This window comes from Corvus cornix, chromosome 5 (assembly GCF_000738735.6).
Source record: "Corvus cornix cornix isolate S_Up_H32 chromosome 5, ASM73873v5, whole genome shotgun sequence".
In the NCBI taxonomy this organism is placed as follows: domain Eukaryota; kingdom Metazoa; phylum Chordata; class Aves; order Passeriformes; family Corvidae; genus Corvus; species Corvus cornix.
This window is the reverse complement of record NC_046335.1, coordinates 45,962,177-45,982,203: the sequence shown is the minus strand read 5'-3', so window position 1 is coordinate 45,982,203 and position 20,027 is coordinate 45,962,177. Positions and strand designations below refer to the sequence as shown.

Below are 20,027 nucleotides of genomic sequence, written 5' to 3'. Positions count from 1 at the left end.
AAAATGGCTCAGATTGTACAGGCAAGAATACAACAATGTACAGTCTGTAAAAGAAACAACCCTACCACAGTTAAAAACTAGTGCTAGGAGCCATGAAATTTGGAAATGTTCTGGGTGAATACTGGCAGATTAATTTCACTGAATTACCCAGAAAAGGGGGGTATTAACACCTCCTAGTTCTGGTGGATAACTTTTCTGGATGGCCAGAAGCCTTCCCCTGTCACACCAATCAGGCTAAGGAAGTGACTAAAATACTGTTGCATCAGGTAATACCTAGATTCAGGGTACCTTTGGGAATGTCATCAGCCAGTGGTTCCCACTTCAATGCAAAAGTGGTACAAGAGGTTAGAAAAGCCTTGGGAATAGCATGAGATCTTCATACTCCTTGTAGACCCCAAGCCAGTAGCAAAGTAGACTGAGAGAATCATACAAATTGCGATTTGGTAAAATATTGGTCAGGAAACCTCCATGACATGGGTCCAAGCCTTATCTGTTGCTGTACTTCAAGTTAGAATTCAGCCATGGGACACCAGCAAAATAAGCCTCTATGAGTTGCTATATGGTCAACCCTACCACTTACCACACATTCCAGGAGACGCACACCTAAAAGGAGGGGTCGACTTGAATAATTACCTCATTTCTCTTCTTAAAACTTCATGGGATTTACAGCAAGCAGTGGTCATCTCCAGACTGATGCGATTGGACACACCAGCACACGAGTTCCAACCAGGAGACTGGGTCTGCTCGAAAGACTGGCAAACGTCTCTGCTCCAGTCAACGTGGAGGGGACCTTTCCAAGTACTACTGACAACTTTAACTGCATTCAAACTGGGCAGAGTAAAATCATGGATACATTTTTCCAGAACTAAAAGGGCCAAATCCCCTCAGGTAATCAAACAAACCAAGATGCTTGTTTTGCTATCAAAGCTGTAGAGTGTCTACAGATATCCAGGAACTTTGAAGACAAACACAGATTTTTACAGCTCCAGATGACGCCTCCTGGGGATCTGAAGGAATCTGGACCAAACTTAATGCATGGTTACCCAGCTGGACTTGGTTAAAACATCTCTTGATAGCTGTCACCATAATAACTGCTATGTGTGTTTTAGTTTGCATGATGATTCAGTGTTATAGCTACTGTAATGCCTTATGCTATAAGCTGAAATATAGATATTACTACACTAGTTCCCATAAGAAACTTAGTCGCAAGAAAAGGGGGGACCTGATAAGGACAGTAGAACAGAATAACATTCTACTCCTATCAAATAAAGGGAAGTAGATGAGGCTGACAGAACAGAAGTCAAGAAGACACCAAAGAACCATATGAGGACTTCTGATAAGGAGTGTGACTATGTAAAATAAAATAATCTATATATATATCCAAAAAAAAGGGATAGCTACTGAATATGCAATCACCGTGCATGATAAAATCTCTGCTTACCCAACACTTGGGACACTCAATTAATTAGAGGAAGGATTCTCTGAGTGATAACGTTCTGCAATAAGATGCCTGTTTTCTAAACTCAAAACTGTGTGAGAAAGTTTCTATCTGGCCAATTTCAGTATCTAAGCTCCAACTGGCCTTGCATAAGGAGCAAGGTGTTTCACAAGGCCAGCTCTGCAGGGCGTTCAGCACACCACCAGGATGCCATGCAATAACCACTTAAACTGCTGTGGTAAAACACTTGGGTCTAGCTTGAATAGAAAGGGGGGAAAACTGCCAAGTTCCTAAGTAGGGCTCTAATAATAAGAAAATTGAAAATTTAACCTTAGCAAAGGTGCAGATTACAATCCTAGACTATAATGTTACAAACAGTGCTAAAATACTGTGTATCTTCAAAGTAGAAGTCACTTGAACATTTAACAGCAATTGAAGAGCAGCAAGCCCTACTTTGCTAGAAAAGAATAACATCTTTAATTGAGCTTTTAAAAAGTGACCAGGACTTTACAAGGGTAGATTCCTAGCATTACTTGACATGGAGACCGTTTAAATAACTTCATGTTATACATCATTAAGCTGAAACATTCAAAACCAAGGTAGAGAACAAAGCACATCAAGATTAAGTGATCTGCCCAAGGTCACCTGAAAATTTTTCTGAGAGGCAAGCAGAGAAACTAATTTTTGACAAATCTCAATGACCTGACCAGAAAAACAGCCTTTCCTCTAACATTTTATCTTGGAGTCATCATATGCAGGTGCAAATATTTATGTAAAGGCTATGCTCATCCCTGAAAAGAAGTGCAAGCAGGTATCTCCTGAGTTACCCAAGCAAACTATGTACTATAGCAAAAATTGGGTGTACGCAAATCAGAAATGAGTCAGTTTAGTGCTCAGGGTGTGCTCTGTCACTAAAACAGAATGCTGTCTTGGGTGGAATAAATGTCCCCATCATATTTATAATGAAGCTAATCAATTTGGGGATTGTAAAATAACCCTGTCCAGAATCTTGATGAAACACATGACATGACTTCCAAGGACTCTATTGTTAAAGACGCTTTTTAACTGGAATTTCAATAATTAATCATGTTTTGGGGTACTTTTATTTCTGTGTGGCTTACCCTTTGATGATCTAATTTACATTCATAATGATCTGCTCCCTTGTGGATTAATTGCTTGTGTTATTTTCTCTATTAATCAGATGTCAACATTTGCATTACAGATGACTGTTTGCATTATTTTCACACTACTAAATCTGGCAGCATGGTACTAATGATAAATACTTTCCTCAGTTCTAGACGTGAGACAGTGAGTCTCAGTCCTTTTAAACAAAGGCATTATTAGGATCTTACCACTCTTCTGAAGTAGCCTGGTCATTCTGTGGTATTAGCCACATATATTTATTATGTCTAAGAATTCTTTTTTTTTTTCTGCAAACTATAAGTGCAGTAATATTTAGTTCACCCATTGCTGTCAAACAAGCCCTGAGCAAAGGGCAGAGGGTTATGAATCTGAGGCCATCATAGACTTTTTTCCTAGATCCCCCTCTACCTTTAAAAGAGTTTCACACTTTCCAGCTATTCACCGCAACTCCTTCCTGGGTGTTCCCCACAGTGTTGCCTGAAGAGCTCATTTTTGTCAAAACTGGATACTTACACTTAGGAATAATAAATTATCAGTGCTAGTATAAAACAACACAAATCACTGTCCTGAGCTAGGCAACCTCATTGTGCCTGGAGGAGATAAGGAAGTGCTCACTCACACTGCTCTGTCCCTGGGCCAGCGAGGCAGCAACCTTTGCCAGGTGGCTGTGCACTGCCACCTCCTTTCCAAAGGAACACACCTGGACCCTGCAGGGTGCACCTCTGCTCCCAGACGGTGGCACTGCATTCAGCCCTGATGACTTGCTCATGATTCTCTCCCCAGATGTGACTCAGACACACAGGCCAACAGGGGGAGGAGGAAGAGCCTGGCTACCCCCAGTGCCCAAACTTTGCTGCTGCATCCTCACTTATCTGTAAGGAATTGGGAGCAATAGTAGCTCCAGCGATGCTCTGCCTGGGCTGCTACTCTGACACAGAGGTTTGGGCATGGTAGGGTTGTTCTTTGCACAGGAACAACAGAGCACTTCACAAGCCCAAACCACTCTCACATACAAGAACAGTCAAGGCCAAACTACATCAGATTATTAAGAGAAATTGTTTCTATACAGAAGCATCCCTGGCCCATCTGGGTCAGCAGTTTCAATAACAGACTGGCTATCCTCCGAGTAAAGTTTTGCTAAGCTCTGCCAGTTCCCACTTTTACAGAGGCAGAGAACAACTTGGACATGCAAAATCTTTAAATAAGTAAAATGCTAGCATCAGGAGCATAAACAAATGGTGCATCACAAGCAAACAAGGTGGTAGCCACACTTTATACAGCACAAGATAAAATTCCCAGCAGATCTGTCACACACACCTGAAACCCCTCATCTGAGGGCTCCCTCTTCTCCTTTAACCAGCACTACAATTGCTGCCTTGAAATCTGTCACATAAGAAGCAGTCCTGTGTTTGCCACAGAGGTTTCCAAGCTATTTCTTTAATTCTGGGATGGTTAACATTTCCTCCTTGTGACTCCAGTCAGACAGGAAGACATAAAGACCGCCTCTGCCCATTGCTATACAGGAACTTTTTCCCTACCCCACCAAAAAAAAAAAAAAAAAGGGATCCATTCTCCCTTGTAACACTCCACACTGCACAAGCAGGACTGTCAGTTGTGGAGTTCAAGAATAAGTGACTTTTGAGGAGGTGCCTGGTACCTGCACAGCAACACTGACAGGCTGTCTTACAAGGAAAGACAAATTGAAGGAAATGTATTACATCTTAAAGTGATTAAGCCCTTTCTAACACGTGTTTGATTCCCTATTCAGCTCCTTCCCTAGGGCCAAAACACAATCAATTCCATTCCCAAACAGCATTATTTTTTTCTGCAGACATAAGGAGGGCTGCTCATAGTGTAAAGTACTTTTTAGGTAAGTAAATGTCTCAAGGTGGTCCTCAGTAAGAATAGCTTCAAATCAACCTGGTCAGCATAAGGCATCTGCAGCAAGACATGAAGTATTAAAGTACTGGCCAGTAGAAGCTCAACTAGGCAATAACTGGGAATGTTACTTCAATAACCCATTTATGGAATGCCCTCATTTTCCAGCCCATGAATATAGTCCCTCCCTTGAATTCATGGTCTGGTTAGTAAAGCTCAGCAGATCTATTCATTTTGGACACAAATAATACCTTTGTATCTGCTGGCAGATGTTGTGCAGAAAGCTGCACATTTCACAGCATAAAGCTTTCCATAGATATTTCATTTCTTGTAGCATATTGTTGGAATTATGTCATTCCTGTATTGTATCAGTTCTTCCCCATCTTTTCATACCCTTTCAATTACACCTTTGGTCTTGCATCATATTCCTGGGGTCATTAAGTACCTGAACTGTAAATATTCCTATTCTCTGCCACAAGAGGACAGAGAGGAAATTGTGCAAGGCAGGTCAGAGTAGCCTCATCTAACAAGAAATGAAAGCCTGGACTTTGCGTGCAGCTCTGAAGCTTGTGCTACTGAGCTGCCATAATGACATATTACATCCCATTAATCTGCAATTAAACACTGACAGAGACTGTCAATCTAATACCCTATCCATTCAGCAGAACTAAATGTACCATTTCTGTCCCCAACACCGTTCCTATGACTAAAACTTTTCAAAATAAAGTTAAATGTGAGATGTAATGGAGTGAGGAAGAGCCCAAATTCTGAATTAAGCAGGAGTGAGATTACCATGTTTATAGCCTCACCACATCTGTGACTGTAAAGCCTGAGACAACAAAATGGCTCTGCAGGAATATGTGCAAGCACAGAAATAATCTGCTAACACCTATAGCAAACTCGTAGTTTGTTCTCACAAATCCCCCTGGGACAACCAACTTTTTGCTATCTATATGTGTTCACTGCCTCTGAGAGACACAGTACTCCTCAGTGCTGGAAGTGCTCCTTGGTATCCATTACACCTGCCCCCAAAGCACACCACATTCCCCCATGGTTCACCTTACTCAGCTTGGCAGAACTATCAAGGTCAAAACTCTACCACACACGCACAGCTGAGAGACAGGAGCGCTTGAACATCACTGCAGGCTTTAGATGAGCCACAAGCTAGAGGACAGCACAGTCTGGGGGATGGAACACAGGCTGAGACTCCCTGTCTCCTCTGTTGAAACTGCAGAAAGACATCCCCTTTACACACTGTAGTGCCACTGAGTTATTGTCCAGTGGTTGCTGCTGTCACTCTGCTGGTGGGAGTACTTGTGCAAGCACTGCCGGGTCTGCTTTGGGTAAAACCCATCAGGACAGATCAACCCAAAAGCTGCAAACTGTTTACAATAAACTGATAGATTCAGCCTCCCGCAGACTGCCCTGCTGTCAGATCTCTGTGGGATCGTCACCAGCTCTGAAAAGCACTGACGGGGAGTGACATCCTAGCTGACACAGCTGGAGCCAGAAGGGGACATCTGGTAAGAGCTGGAGGCCTCATTCCAGGAAAACATGCCAGTCAGGGGGAAAAGAAGGCGGTTCCCAAGTGCTGTTCTGAGTGGAAACTTTATCAACACAACTGCTGTCTTAAATGACACCATGAGGCTGTGAGCTCTCCTGGACTGTGGGGCTGCTCCAGGGCTGAACTCAGACACAGCATCCAAACTAGTTCTCTATGTCCCCTGCAGCCAGAGCAGACACACTTCAACTGAGCATGACTTATCCACCCTAAAAAAGGCATATGAAATAGCTGGAGTGAAGCACTTTCTGGCCTAGATGCTTTAATTTCAGACAGCTGGAGATAGATGAGATGAATGCCACTTTGATGGACTGAGCCCTGCCATGATGGGATCCAGCACTCAGGGCTGCAGCAGAGTATGTACATCTACTGGGTGACTTTAGGTTTCCTTCCCAAACACATTAGAACACTCAGTTCAATTTCAGTGCTACTCAACAATTTATATAGCTCTTTATGTTTTGAAAGCATTAAGGAATTTTAAAATTCCAAACCAAATAAAGAATCACAAACACACAAATGACCTCAACGTTCTTCACGATGTGCCAATCCTGCAGCATTAAAAAGCACAGCAGCCACTCCAGAAGAGCATGAGGACCCCTAAACGCTGGGTTTGAGACTGCTCCTGCCCTTCCTGCTCTCACATAACTGGTAACTCTCAGTTCCCATCCACACCCAGATGAGAACTCAGTAGTAATTGTTTCTTGTGACAGGACTGTCACTTTGCCAATGGCACGAATGCTGCTACAGACAAAATTAACCCCAGTAAATGAGATTGCTGATTACACTTGGTTATCTGAACAGCTATATTCTTTCTCTTTTTTAACCAGCTACAAATCTTAGTTTTTGCTGGGTTTGGTTTGGTTTTTCTTTTAATCTCAGTATTCACAAAACAAATATATATGCTAGGTGTTTAGGGCTTGCAAAAGCACCTGCAATACTTGGCAAGCAAATTTTCATACACTTGGGGTGCTTGCAATTGTCTGGTCACTTCAAGTCAGTTCAGCAGAGTTCAGCATCCATGAAACTGCTGACAACTAAGGAACGACCAGACATGCCATGCTGCCAGTCATGGGCATCTCAGCCATTGGGCATCCAAACTTAGAAGCCATTCATGAGTCTGAGTCAGGGAGCTGATGTTTGGGGAGTGAATGCAGTATAGCAAATAAACCAGTACTTTGTCATTGAGAAAACAGAGAAACATCCAGAAAATAAAGACCCAGCCTACAATGACCCTAATGTATAGCTTACAAACAAAATCAAAAGTCACCCAATTCATAGCACAATCCATACTGCAAGCTTTAGCAACAAGGACACAGCCAAATAAACATTTCCAGAATTAGCACACTGCGTTGAGTGCATATTTGCAAAATCAATATAATTCACCAAGAAAAAAATGCCCATTTGGATGTGGATCATGTACATGGCTACTTTCTCCTGCCTGCAGGGCCATAGCTGGCAGGCACAGTAGGAAGTACAGAGAACATGATTCATGTGATGATGTAACAACATTGCCAGCTCTCACAAAAAATTCACTGATCACAGCATTTAGCACTTGCAGGACATTGCAAGAGTCCTTGATGTAAAGTGAGCAGCTCCTCCAGCTCTATTATTTTTAGGTCTGCTAATTTAAGCAGAGTTCTATGTAGGACCCTGAGGCAAAATGCTCCCTAACCATCTGATTTGGAGATTTTTTTTCTCCACCAGGGACTTGCAAAGGTATTTTCCTCCATCTTAAGACAAAGCTGTGCCCACCACATTCAAGCTCTGTCATTTCTTGTTCTTCAGCTTCTGTAATCTTCTCCGTTTTCCTCCAGCATTATTTTTTATTCTGCATACCAAAGAGCCATACAGGACAAAAAATGCAAAGCCTGTAGAGGAAAAACTCATGAGGAACGTGGGTGGTGATTACTTTAGCTGTGAAAGAGGAACAATGGAGGAGTCAGTGTCTCAGCACACAGGAAAGTGTATGAAGGTGAATGTATTTGTATGTGCCCTCACAACTACATTGTGGACCTCCCACTCCTGCAACACAGCATAAAGGTCAAAAGAGATATTAAATTCAAGATATATAGTCTTCTGAGAATTTTTCTTTTTTTTTTTTTAAGAAACCTCATGATTTAGTTTGACCTCTTGAGATCAGCAACATTTTATGGAACCCAACTCCTGTCTCCAAGTAACCAAGGGCAGCTTCTACTCCCTTCATATCAAAGACAACATCCTACCAAAATATCTGGTTGAGAGATGCATCCCTTCTGACTGCAAATAAGCCAGAAAGCTCCTTCGTCCTAATTGCAAGTGAAAAAGACCACAAGTCTTCCCTCTGCATCCAGCACAAGACCCCTGCAAGAAATGCAATGTCTGCACATACAGGGTAGAATACCGTAAGGAAAGCTGAGCAGATTCAGACATTGTCGAAGTACTTTGTATCAGTGGTGAGGAGGAGAAGGCTGAAGAAGCAGGCTGCTTTCATTAAAAACCCTCTTAGGATGCTGGACACCCAAGCAGGTGGAGATGTGAAGCCAGCACTGAGCCTTAAGCTGCTGCATTGGTCATTTAAATGAGGCAGCTCAGCTGCAGCTCACAGCTGCAGTGCACAGCACTGTTCAAGTGCAAGGTCTGCTTAGTTTGACTTTAAACCTCCTGCTCGCTGTGCTGGGTTAGCCTTGGCTAAGAACTAAACGCCCTGCCAGGCTCTCACTCACTCTCTCCTCTCAGCAGGATATGGAGAAATTAGTAAGAATAGGAATGAGAAAGCTTGTGGGTTGAGATATAGACAGGAAGATTGCTTATCAATTACTGTTGCAGGCAAAGCAGGCAAAACAGACATGACCTGATGAAAATTACTTATTGCCAAGTAAAACAGATGCAGGTAAAGAGAAACAAAACCACAAACATTAAAATACCTCCTTTCCTCTTCCCTCTCCCAGGCTCAACTTCACTGCTTTTCTCAAGACTCCACCCCCCACCCCAAGCAGCATAGGGGTTGGGGGCTATGGTCATAGAATCATAGAATGATTTGGGTGAGAAGGGGACTTAAAAGATCATCTAGCCCAACATCCTGCAATGAGCAAGGACATCTTCAACTAGCCCTGTTCAACCAGACCCTGATTGCATGTTTCCAGAAATTGCCCAGAGTGGTGGGCATCCACCATCTCTCTGGGCAACTTCTTCCAATGTTTTACCACCCTCATCACAAAAAAGCCTTTTCCTTGTATCTAGTCTGCATCTATCTTCTTTCAGTTTAAAACCATTTGCCCCGTCCTATTCGGGTAATGTAATCCTGCAATAATAATAGTAATAATAAAAAAATACTAATACTCCTGTAATCATAACAGGTCCTACTAAATAGTCTACCCCCATCTTTTTATAAGCCCTTTAGGCATTGAAAGGCAGCAGTAAGGTCTCCCCAGAGCCTTCTCTTCTCCAGGCTGGACAGCCCAAACTCTCTCAGCCTGTCCTCACAGATATAGTGCCCTCAGACCATTTTTGTGTCCCTTCTCTGGACCCATTTCAACAGGTCCATGTCTCTCCTGGACTGAGGACCCCAGACCTGGATGCAGAACTCCAGGTGGTGTCTCATAAGAGAAGAGTAGAGGGCCAAAATCACCTCCCTCATCTGGCCACACTTGTTTTGATGCAGCCCAGGACAGGATTGTCTTCCTGGGCTGCAAGTGCACATTGCTGGGTCATATTCAGGTTTTCATCCACCAAGTCCTTCTCAGCAAGGTTGCCCTCAGTCCCTTCATCCCACACAGTCTGCATTGATACCAGGGGAACATCCCTCAGCTCGTATGAGTCATCCACAGGCTGCAAGTAATACCTGTCTCGCATGGAGCACCAACTCCTTCCCTGACATTGGTGCTCCCTCTGCTCTTTCTCACTTTTTTTTCTCCCCTCCTCCTCTGCCTGTATGATGTTGTTTGCCCTTTCTTAAATATGTTTTAACAGAGGCACCACCAACCCACCTGATAGGCTGACTTTTGGCATGCAAGTGCTCCCCTGTTCATTTCTGGAGAGTAAATTAGATAATCTGAAATAAAGCAACCTAAAATAAGACAAAAGGTACGCTAAAAGATTTCAAGACAGTAAGAATATTTTCCTTAAAAAAAAAAAAATATATATATATATATATATACACTTTGGGGTTTTATTATTTTTGCCACTGTCCATAATTAGAATGTGGTAGATATACAGTGCTGACTGCCAATCAGGTTTTAAAATAAACAAAAATGAATTAGAAGCATATTTTTCTTTTCAGGAACACAACCTGCCAGAGGACTACAGCTGTTCAATTGATTACTGAAACATATGGTCCCTGGGACACACACCACTGTCAAGCCCACACAAAACACTGTGGATAGCCAAGGACCCAGCAACACAAAGAGAAAGAAACAGCAGCAACCAAAACCTTTAAAAAAAAGAAGGTAAAAAGCATACAACAGCCAAAATGCTGAACATTGTCCTCATTGCTAAAAACTTCCCAGAAATAACTAACTTGCAGAATTATTTCTTTCTAAACATTTTTGGAAAAGTTTTCATTTGAAATAATGTTCCTATGCACCATCCAGTCCTCCCCATGGGAAGCCTGTTCACAGCACAAACTGCAGTGGCTGCAGAGAGACAGCCTTTATAGAAAGAAACCACCAGGGATAAACCCTAGGCCAGTGCTGAGGCTTCCCCTCTTCCCCCAAAAGGCCATTTACCCCAGAAACCCCATTTCTCCTAAATGCAAGGCTACAGGTGTTCCAAACAAAGACAAGCCATCACTGCATTCCAAAGAAGCAGCATTTTAAGAAAACTCAAAGCAACGTCTTTTCAAACTCCCATCTTTGCTTGCTTAAATCCCCTATAATCCCCATTCATGCTTAAAGGTCCCAAGCCCCATAGGTGAGCCCCATATGTATGGGTGAGGCTGCAGAGGTGGTCCAAAGCTCTCCAAACATGAACTTATGACATAGCCACCATTAATGGAAGGGCTTCCTGGGGGAAGAGCCCAACACCAGCAAATTTGTACTTTGTATGCTCTTCCACTGTCAGACATCATGAGTGAAATAACAACTGATATATGCAGGATGCTGTATTTAAATGCGTTTTCCTCTGCCTGCTCCTTATCTTTCTTTTCTCAGCACACAGAGTAATTCATCAGAGCGCAATCCTGGGAGGTTTCGATTCCAACACTTCAGTTTACAGCAAAACCTCTGCAGTTTTGGCAGGTACTTGTGCGTGTGGACAAGGAGACCATGTCAGGAAGAGCCTAAGCCCTTGACTCAGCAAAGCCCAGCAGGGAACACTCAGCCTTACAGAAGCCGAGCAGTCAGGCTCAGGGTTTAGTGTAGGACTTGGGTATCCATGCTTCAAAATCCCTGTCTGGCTTGGGGCAACTCACTCCATCTCCCTTGTGCCTTAACTCCCCACTGTGAGCCAGAGACCCTGATCTCTTCTCCTGCACCAGGCCGACGTGACAGCATACTGGAGGCTGGACACTACTCACACAAGAGTTACAGGGGCCGTGTCAGTGCTAAGGAGAGACAGATACAGCAAACCCTCGGAGGAGGGAAAGAACTTAAGAAGATTAAAGAGCACAAAGTCTGACTAGAAGCCAAAGCGAACCACACTCTTAAATCATTTAAGCACTTCGGAAAACTGTTCCTTGATTCAAAGGTTTAAGCACCGTTTGTCTCCCACTTTAAAGAATAAAGACCAGCAAAGAGCAATGTACCTGATACAATTCAGTGCTGCCGAGACATCTGCTGAATACATACTTTTCATGCAAGGATGACAACAAGTAAGTGCCATCAGTACAAAAGGATGATGAGGTCACAACAGAGAAGTATTTTAAGACTCCTACCTATCCCCCTTTTTCACAGCATAATGTTAATAATTTACTGTAAGATGTTAAAATACTGAGCCCTGAGGTATTCAGTCAATAAACATGACCGATGAGCAGAATTTCATCTTGTGAAATAAATAAAAACTATTACCCTGTTTACATTTGGCAGCTCAGGCCTATAACTCTGTGATGTTCAATTAACCAACAGCTTTCAATGGGCATTAGCACCTTAAATAATCCATGGCACTGCACACAGAACACTGCTATTAATTTTCTTACCATGGTGCAAGCTTCCAAAAAAACAATAAAACAAACCAAAAATAAACAAAAATCCCCAACAACATCAAGTTGATTTTCTGGGAAACAATTTTTTGGTCAAAGACAATAACATAAAAATGTCTCTACACAGTAGATCCTATCCATGACATCAGAACAAGAATCCAAAATACCTCACCTGTATTCAACAGACCATAGGGTTTTAGGTAACAAATTGCCTTTGAATTACTTAACCAGTGTAAGCTGTGGCAATGATTCTGGAGCAACAATGAATTCCTGCTCTTTGGAGTGTGTTCTAGGTCCACCTGTAATCACAGGAGACACCGGTCATTACAGCTCTTTTAGTTTGTGGATGTTTGGAGTTTGAGTTTTTCCCTTCAACTAAAATTATCTGCAAAATAGTCTTTTTAGCCTCAAACTAGAGGCTCTTACGAAGCAGTGGAGTTCAAGCTCTGGTGGCAGCCATGTGGACAGTCATGAACAATCCCAGCTCCTCAGAGCTGCTTGCTAACCCTGAAACCCCAGGATTTCTGTTTAAATGTAGGCATGGTGAACACGAGTGCTTACACAGCCTTCAACAGAAGGCAGAGCCAGGACAGAACTAAGCTGGATTACATTATGAAGATGGGACACACCAGGAATGGCTCCTCCTGCATCTCAAGCTGCAGAGGGAGGTAGGGACAGAATAAACATGGCACTAATACCTTCCTTCCACAGTTTTTGTGTGACCTTTGGTAGATCTCGGCAGACATCTCTCCCATCTGTGCTAGTTCCAGTGTACCTTTGTGTCTCCAAGACAGACAGGCGGGACAAAAGCAGAAGTCAAAACATCTGTCAGCCTGTGCCACTACAGACAAGAGTGGCTTTTTGCATGAGAGACCACAGCACCACAAAAGCATTGGCAGGAGGTCTAGATCTGCCAGACTCTGTAGCTGGCTGTGTGAGAGGGACAGATCTGACAAGGGCAAACATTTCCAGGACACGAGCTGCAAACACACTAATGGGCTTAGGGACAAAAACCAGTCGCCCAGGAATTGCACTGAGCACTAGGGGGACAACTCTGAAAGGGAAAGATGAACCTGCAGTGAGATGAAAGGGAGCAGGAGGGCTGGAGCTATGCAGAACAAGACTGGCAGCGTATCTGGGATTTAAAATTAGCCTTATGCTGAGCTAACCAGCCTTGACGGCATTTCAACTCTCACACAAAGACCCTGATGCACTTGGCCAAGGACAACCCCTGCTGAGGGCATGTAAATCAGGCAGCAGCACGTCCCCCACCTTCTCCTCCTGCCTGTCACCCCGCAGCCATCAGTCCCAACACACAGCAGCTCCTGCTGGAGGAGATTCCCAGAAGCAGAAGTGACCAGAGACAAGGGCAGTGAGCAGGCGAGGGCTAGCCAAGTGTCTGCCTCATGCTCCTTTCACCAGGGTACACTCTAACTCTTGAACAACAGGAAAATCCCCTACATGCCCTTCTCCCTTCCTCTGCCAGCCAAGACCATAAACCAACCTTGTCTGAGTGGCACAAGCAGCCACGCAGGCCGCAGTGCATCCATCTGAGCCCACATCAGTTCTTGCACTGCTGATAAACAATAAAAAGAATAAAAATATTGTTCTGCATATGCAAGAAATAAAACACTGAGACAGCAATTTTCAGGCAGCAATGCATCCTCTTCCCCTCTTCTCCTCCCTGGCCCTTTTCCTGTTGTACTTTCATGTGCCTATCACTGCAAACAAAAGATGTATGCCAAGCTAATGAAAAGTCTGAGCTGTAGTATGTGTGTGTATAAATGAGCAAGCAAGGCCCCTGTGTGCATGAAGTAATTGCAGGAAACACATTTCCAGACCTGTCAGGAGTCATTTGCTCTAGAAGGAATAAAAGATAGCTGACTTATTTTCCCCTTCAAGCAAGAAAGAAATAAAAATTTTTTTTAAAAAATCAAACCATAAAGAAAAAAGATAGTGAGAAAAGAAAATGTATTAATAACTAAAAGGTAAGGAAACATTTCTGGTGCTCTCCTTCCTATCATTATTAGTGTGATGGATGTGCTGGGAGACCCCAGCTGCTTGTACAACCTGATGCTGTACAACAGAGGGCTCGATGCAGTTCCCTCCTGGCAGTATGACAGGAATAAACAAGAGAGAAAAGAAACATTCAGGGGAATAGAGAGACCTGCCTGAGGTGGCACAACAGATCTGCAGCAGAATCAGATATCCTGGCCACAGGAAATCCAGATTTCCTATATATACTCAGTGCTGCTCTGCTTTCCTACAGTATCTCCAGAGCTACCTGATCTCCTCACAAAGGCTGCCTGAGCTCCTGATAACACTGAAGAAGCTGAGAGAGCAAATATCCAAGCCATGGCGAGGGACATGGATGCCCTCTGTATCATTACGAGGTCCAGGTATGTTCCCCAATTTGCCTGTAAAACCAAATGACTTGGCAGGTTCAGCTATCATTTACGGGAGCCATGCACTCTCTTCCTCAGTGCCTGGCCCCCAGCTGGAGGTAACTTCACTCAACATCATAACTGTTCTTAAGAGCATCCTAAGTGGGCATCTCTGATCCCACTGGAAAGCACTGTGATTTTTCATTGCATCCTCTGCCATTTCAAGGCTCAAAAGATCCTATCATCACTCCCAAGTCCAGCACTCCTGTTCTGCACTCTCTGCATGCGGTCAGAGCACACATGTCAGGGCTCAGGAACGAGCTGTCACCACACCAGCTATGCTTTGGCTTAGACAGAAACTACTCCTGACTTCCAGCTCCAAGGGCTCAGGTCAGCATCTGCTCCACCAACAAAGTAGGGGCACCCAGGATGATGAAGGTTTGATGCAAGCTGATGAAATCAAGTTGGAGATACAAATGAACTCCCCCACTGTGGCTCCTCATTCTTCTTCAGAGGGTAGGCTGAACACAGACACTTAACAAGCCTCTGGATAATACACAGACATTCATAGATACACAACTAGCACAAGCAATGCAGATTTGTTCCTTTTGATCCCAGGTTCCTAGGTTCATTCCCCAGAGATGGCTGTAATCGGGGTCATGTCCTTTTTTTTTAGGAAGAAACAGAATTTAAAAATTCCCATCTGACCATACTTTAAGAAGATAAACTACTTAGCAGAGCTGTGCAAAGTAGTAGTCAACTGAAAGCTAGTTTGTGTTCTGAATTAATTTCATGAGGGCAAAGGATTCTTTTCAGTGCCTTGAAATATTAGGTTGGAATTCTTGTTGGCTCTCTAAAAGATCACAAGAGATCACAGTACTTTTCAAATCCAGGCTTAAAGCAAGCCAGAGGTAGGGCAGCCCCAGGACAAAATTACAAAATCAGATAGTCATGATCTGGAAAAGTGCCTGCTCCCCACATCCTGGGTTATTCAGGATCACCTACAATTACATCCCATGTATTGGGGATGCTCCAGGATTCACTCTCAGTACTGGTCTATGGATAAACTCCCATTTGCAGTCCTTGATCTTTAATCCCCATGACCAGCAGCTCCTCCTGCTCCCTTGTAAGTCACCACTGATGCTGGCAGTTGTTTGCTGAGGTGCATCTAGAAAGGCAGGATTAACCAGAATAGTAAACTGTATGTCCACCACATATGAAGAGCCAAGAAAATAAATCGTGTTGCAGGAAATCCCTTTGGCTTCTTATCAACACTAGTACTGAACACTGGGGAGCCACTCAGCAGCATTCTGTTGCCTTGCTGGGATTTTCTACAGGTTGCAAGGGACTGATTTATAAAAGCCTCCATGCCTAATTTAAATAAGCATAAGCAACTTGGGAGCAGGCAGACATATTTACTGTCTCAGATAGAAGCTTTTACCTTTAGATACCTCAACAGTTTCAATACCTTTATCAGCCTACACCCACAAAGTCAAGTAGTACTACTTTCCTCATTTCATTTCCAACAACCTGAGCTATTGAGAGGCCATCTGAATTATTCAAGGCCACATGGGGAAATCTGAGGCAACGTAAAAATATTGGATTGGTCTTCTTGCATCGCCAGCACTACAATTGTTCTCCTAAGGCTGTTTTGTCATAGAATCATTAAGGTTGGAAAAGGCCTCTAAGATCAGTGAGTCCAACTGTTAACCTGCCACCATTGTGTTCACCTTTAAACCAATGTCCCCAACTGTCACATCCACGTGTTTTTTAAACATTTCTACTGAGAAGTGTTTAAAAATTCACATTTTTGAATACTATCTGTTAAGTAACTCCCACAAAGGGGCTCCCAGGTAGTAAACTCTACTATAAGAAAGAGGATCTATTTAAAGTGCAGCAGAGACACAGGACTTCCACCCAAGTGATTTGTTTCCAGTGACAGAGTGATGCTGTGCATTCTCCAACAGGAAGTCCTCAAAGGAAGTTTCTTCAGGGTTCCCATTGCTGCCCAGGAGCCTAACCCTGATACACCAGCGGGAACAAACACCACAGGTTTCAGTTCCTCCTCCACTCCCACACACACTCACCCAGCCTCTGTCTCACACAGATACATTTACTTACTTTCAATAATAGTAGTAGTAACAACAACAACATAGCCAGAGTTCTCCAACAATCTTCACAAAGGATAGGGTTATGCAACCCTTCCCAGGTCATGGCAAAACACAGTCTGAAACCAGTCAATGCCTGATTTTCCCTGTCTGACGTGAAACACTATGATTCTGCCTTCTTTTGACATCTGCTAAATATTAGTGATAGAGGGGGGAAAGGGAAAGAATGATACAAATAAAATACTTTTACTTGTATCAGCTGACAAGGACTCGTTTATGGAACCCTTTCAGGGTAAAATTTTGATTAGAAGAATAAAGAACATAACCAAGGCTACATAGTCCTCACCCACCTCTTACTCTTTCCCCTCCTTTTTCAGTCTCCTGATTGCAGACTAAGGGAAATTACTGTTTTTACTTTATTAGAGCAGTACCTGGAAGACTTGGACAAGACCACAGCACCACCACACAGGAAGGGCACAACATTCAGTACATCACCGGGAGAGGAGGCAAGAGGAATGCAAGGTTCTGTGTTCCTGAGCAGCCCTCCTATCTTCAGGCTTATGCTGCCTCATTAAAACTCTTCTTCTTTGTACTATGTAATTTTGTACTTCCTGAAAGGCAGGGATTTTTTTTTTCCAGCCTATCAAACACACTTTCCCACTATTTTCTGCTCTGAGATCAAACCTGTCCTCTTCTGCCATTATTCTCCAGTATTTCTCATTTGCCCTTCTCACCGCCATCCCAGTCATTTCCTTACCTCCTACCTCTTCTGCTCAGCTTTGATCCTGGGCTGCTCTATGCACTCCAAGTGACCTCAGAAAGCTTGCTGGTACTCTACCCTCTTGAGGCTGTTTCTTCTGTGTAAGACTTTAACCTCAAGAATCTGATTTGCAAAACAGCTGAACCACCACCACTCCAGCAGTTTTCCAGGGGAGCTACAGGGTGCTCAATGCTTCAGGAAAGAAACAGTTTCATTTGTTCAACTACACAGGCAAAGGCAGAGCCCAGCTTAATAGCCACTGGGTGGTTCATTTCTGTAGGCATGCTCGACTGGGAGTCAGAGCTCCCATTCACATCCTACCTTTGCCTCCATCTTACTGATTCTGGGTAAATACCTGAACTTTTCGTCCTCTGTTCCTTCTGTAGAGCCAAGGTGACTGCACCTCCATCACAGAACTGCTGCAGATTTAACTCATCTGAGTTCACAGTGCTCTGAGTTCTTCAGATCAAGGGTGCTGAGAAGCACACGGTGCTACAGTTACAGGAGATGTGCTTCTGCATGATCACAAGCTTTAAAGCAATCAGCCATGGAGGACAATGGTGCTTTCCTGACACTCCTGTCCTTTAACATTTTCCACTTTGAACACAGTCATGTTCACATTTCACTTCTATCCTCTGCTTTCCCTCTCGTGCTGTTTGAAGCAAGCCTCTAGCCGCAGCCCTTTCTGATTAGAGCAAAGAGAGAGACCTCACTTCACTATGACCTACTATCCCAGACAGCCTTTGCCAGCAATCCAATCATCCAAGGAAACACTGGAAAGCACTGCTTGTGCCACTACTATCAGGGAAATAAGCAACAATCCCCAACAGCCACAGGGAAGACTGCCACACAAATTAAATTACTCTTTCCACCACACACATTAAAAAGAAGAACATTCCTGAAAATCCTTACGCCTGAGCCAAATTTTCTGCCTGCGGGAAGATTCTACAAGGCAACAAAACTACTCAGAAGTTTAAAGTTACTGTTATGTATAATTACCTGCATTCCAGCTCTGGTATTGCAGCAGTTCCTACACAGCTGCTTCTGTCACATGCACACACACAAACCAAGACATAAACCAGGCTTGCCCGCTGGAGGAGAAGTCCACATGCACGTACCAAATGTATTTCTAGCCTGGAAAGTGACACTTAGTATTTTCTACCTTATTCTTGTACTCACTACCTCCAATCAAGCTGAACATGCTAGCTCAAATATAAGCACATGCAGTAAGAGACAATTCCCATACCTGGAAACTTGTGAGAATCCCTCTGGTTTCTGTGAGGTAAAGCCCAGGCATGCAGGTGACTGAAAAGGAAGTTTTTCTTTCCTTGCCTGTGAATAAAGGATAGCCTGCAGTGCCCAGTGCTAATTGATCAACCCAGTAATCTGGGTAACAACCACTGCTCTGTGAGTGTGCAGGCCCTAAATACATCAGGGTAAAGAGAATGTAAAAGCAGGAAACATTGAAAGTGGATGGTGGAAAAACTGAAAAAGGACAAAGCACAAAGAGGCACAGAGCAAAGACTGTCCTTGGGAAAGGGTACTTGAACGAAAAATAGCCTAAAAACCCCCTCACCTCAGTCACATGACATCTTAAATGTTAGTCAGCATTCTGGTTGTTGGACTTAAATAAAAAATGTATTGCTGGCTTCTTCCTAGCTGCCTTCTTTTGGTAAAGTTTATCTGGGCTAGTTTCTGTACCTTTCTCCTTTCCTGCTGTTTGTAACAGCAGATGATGATGAGCTGAACCCTCTCTTTGATGCAGATAAGGCTTCATTTCTGTGTCACCAAAGGTCACTTGCATCTCCTCAATCCTGTATCTCAAGGGTTTCAATCAATCATTGCCAGCTCAGCCAGAGACTGGGATCATCCATTTGCAGGCTGTGAGTCTGGTTCAGAATCTCAATGCAGGCAAACGCTTGCCAAGCTTTCCCCTGGTGCACAGGCACAAAGGACCAGAGAGATACCCACATCTGTGACCACTGCCCATGCTTCTCCAGCAAGGCCAATGTTTTGTTTCCCAATCTTCATGGAGAAGAAAATGCCTCCCTGCTGTGTATTAAACTGTTTTACAGGAAGGAGGTTGGGTATTGCAGGGCTGATTGTACTGATTTGCAACAACAAAATGCTCAGTTGTGCCATATACTGAGAGCACATGATGGATCTGCATGTGCTGCATGATTTACTTCAAATTTGTGCCCAGGTAGACACTGGCTATAAGGTCTTATGCAGGCTAAGTCAGAAATAACTGACCTTCAACGTGGAAATTCTAGTGCCTAAAACACCCACATTTGAGTATGCAAATCCCTCTCTTGGATTTTTTTTTTTTTAGAACTGGCACAGATCCATTCCTCTCTTTGGGGTAAATACTTAAGGACTCAATCAGTCAAGATGGAAAATGCTGCTCAAAGCCATCAGATTACAACCTATGTTCATTCTTAGCAGATTTCCCTTGAACCACGTCGCTCGATTCGACTCCCAGTGCTCCAGATTTCAACACCTGTTCAGCTGTTGTCACGTGCTGTCCAGACACACAAGGCAGCAGGAAACAATTTCACAGATTTCAACACTCACTGTTGAAGAATTAATATTAACTCAGTTGATTAGCACGGTGAGGAAGGACTGAGAAGGAAAATGGGGAGA

General features: G+C 43.5%; 1 protein-coding gene across 3 annotated transcripts in view; it reads right to left on the bottom strand.

The window, feature by feature from the left end:
• Positions 1-20,027, bottom strand: part of TSPAN4 (tetraspanin 4) — a 428,081-nt gene that overhangs the window by 289,450 nt on the left and 118,604 nt on the right. The window lies entirely within an intron of this gene.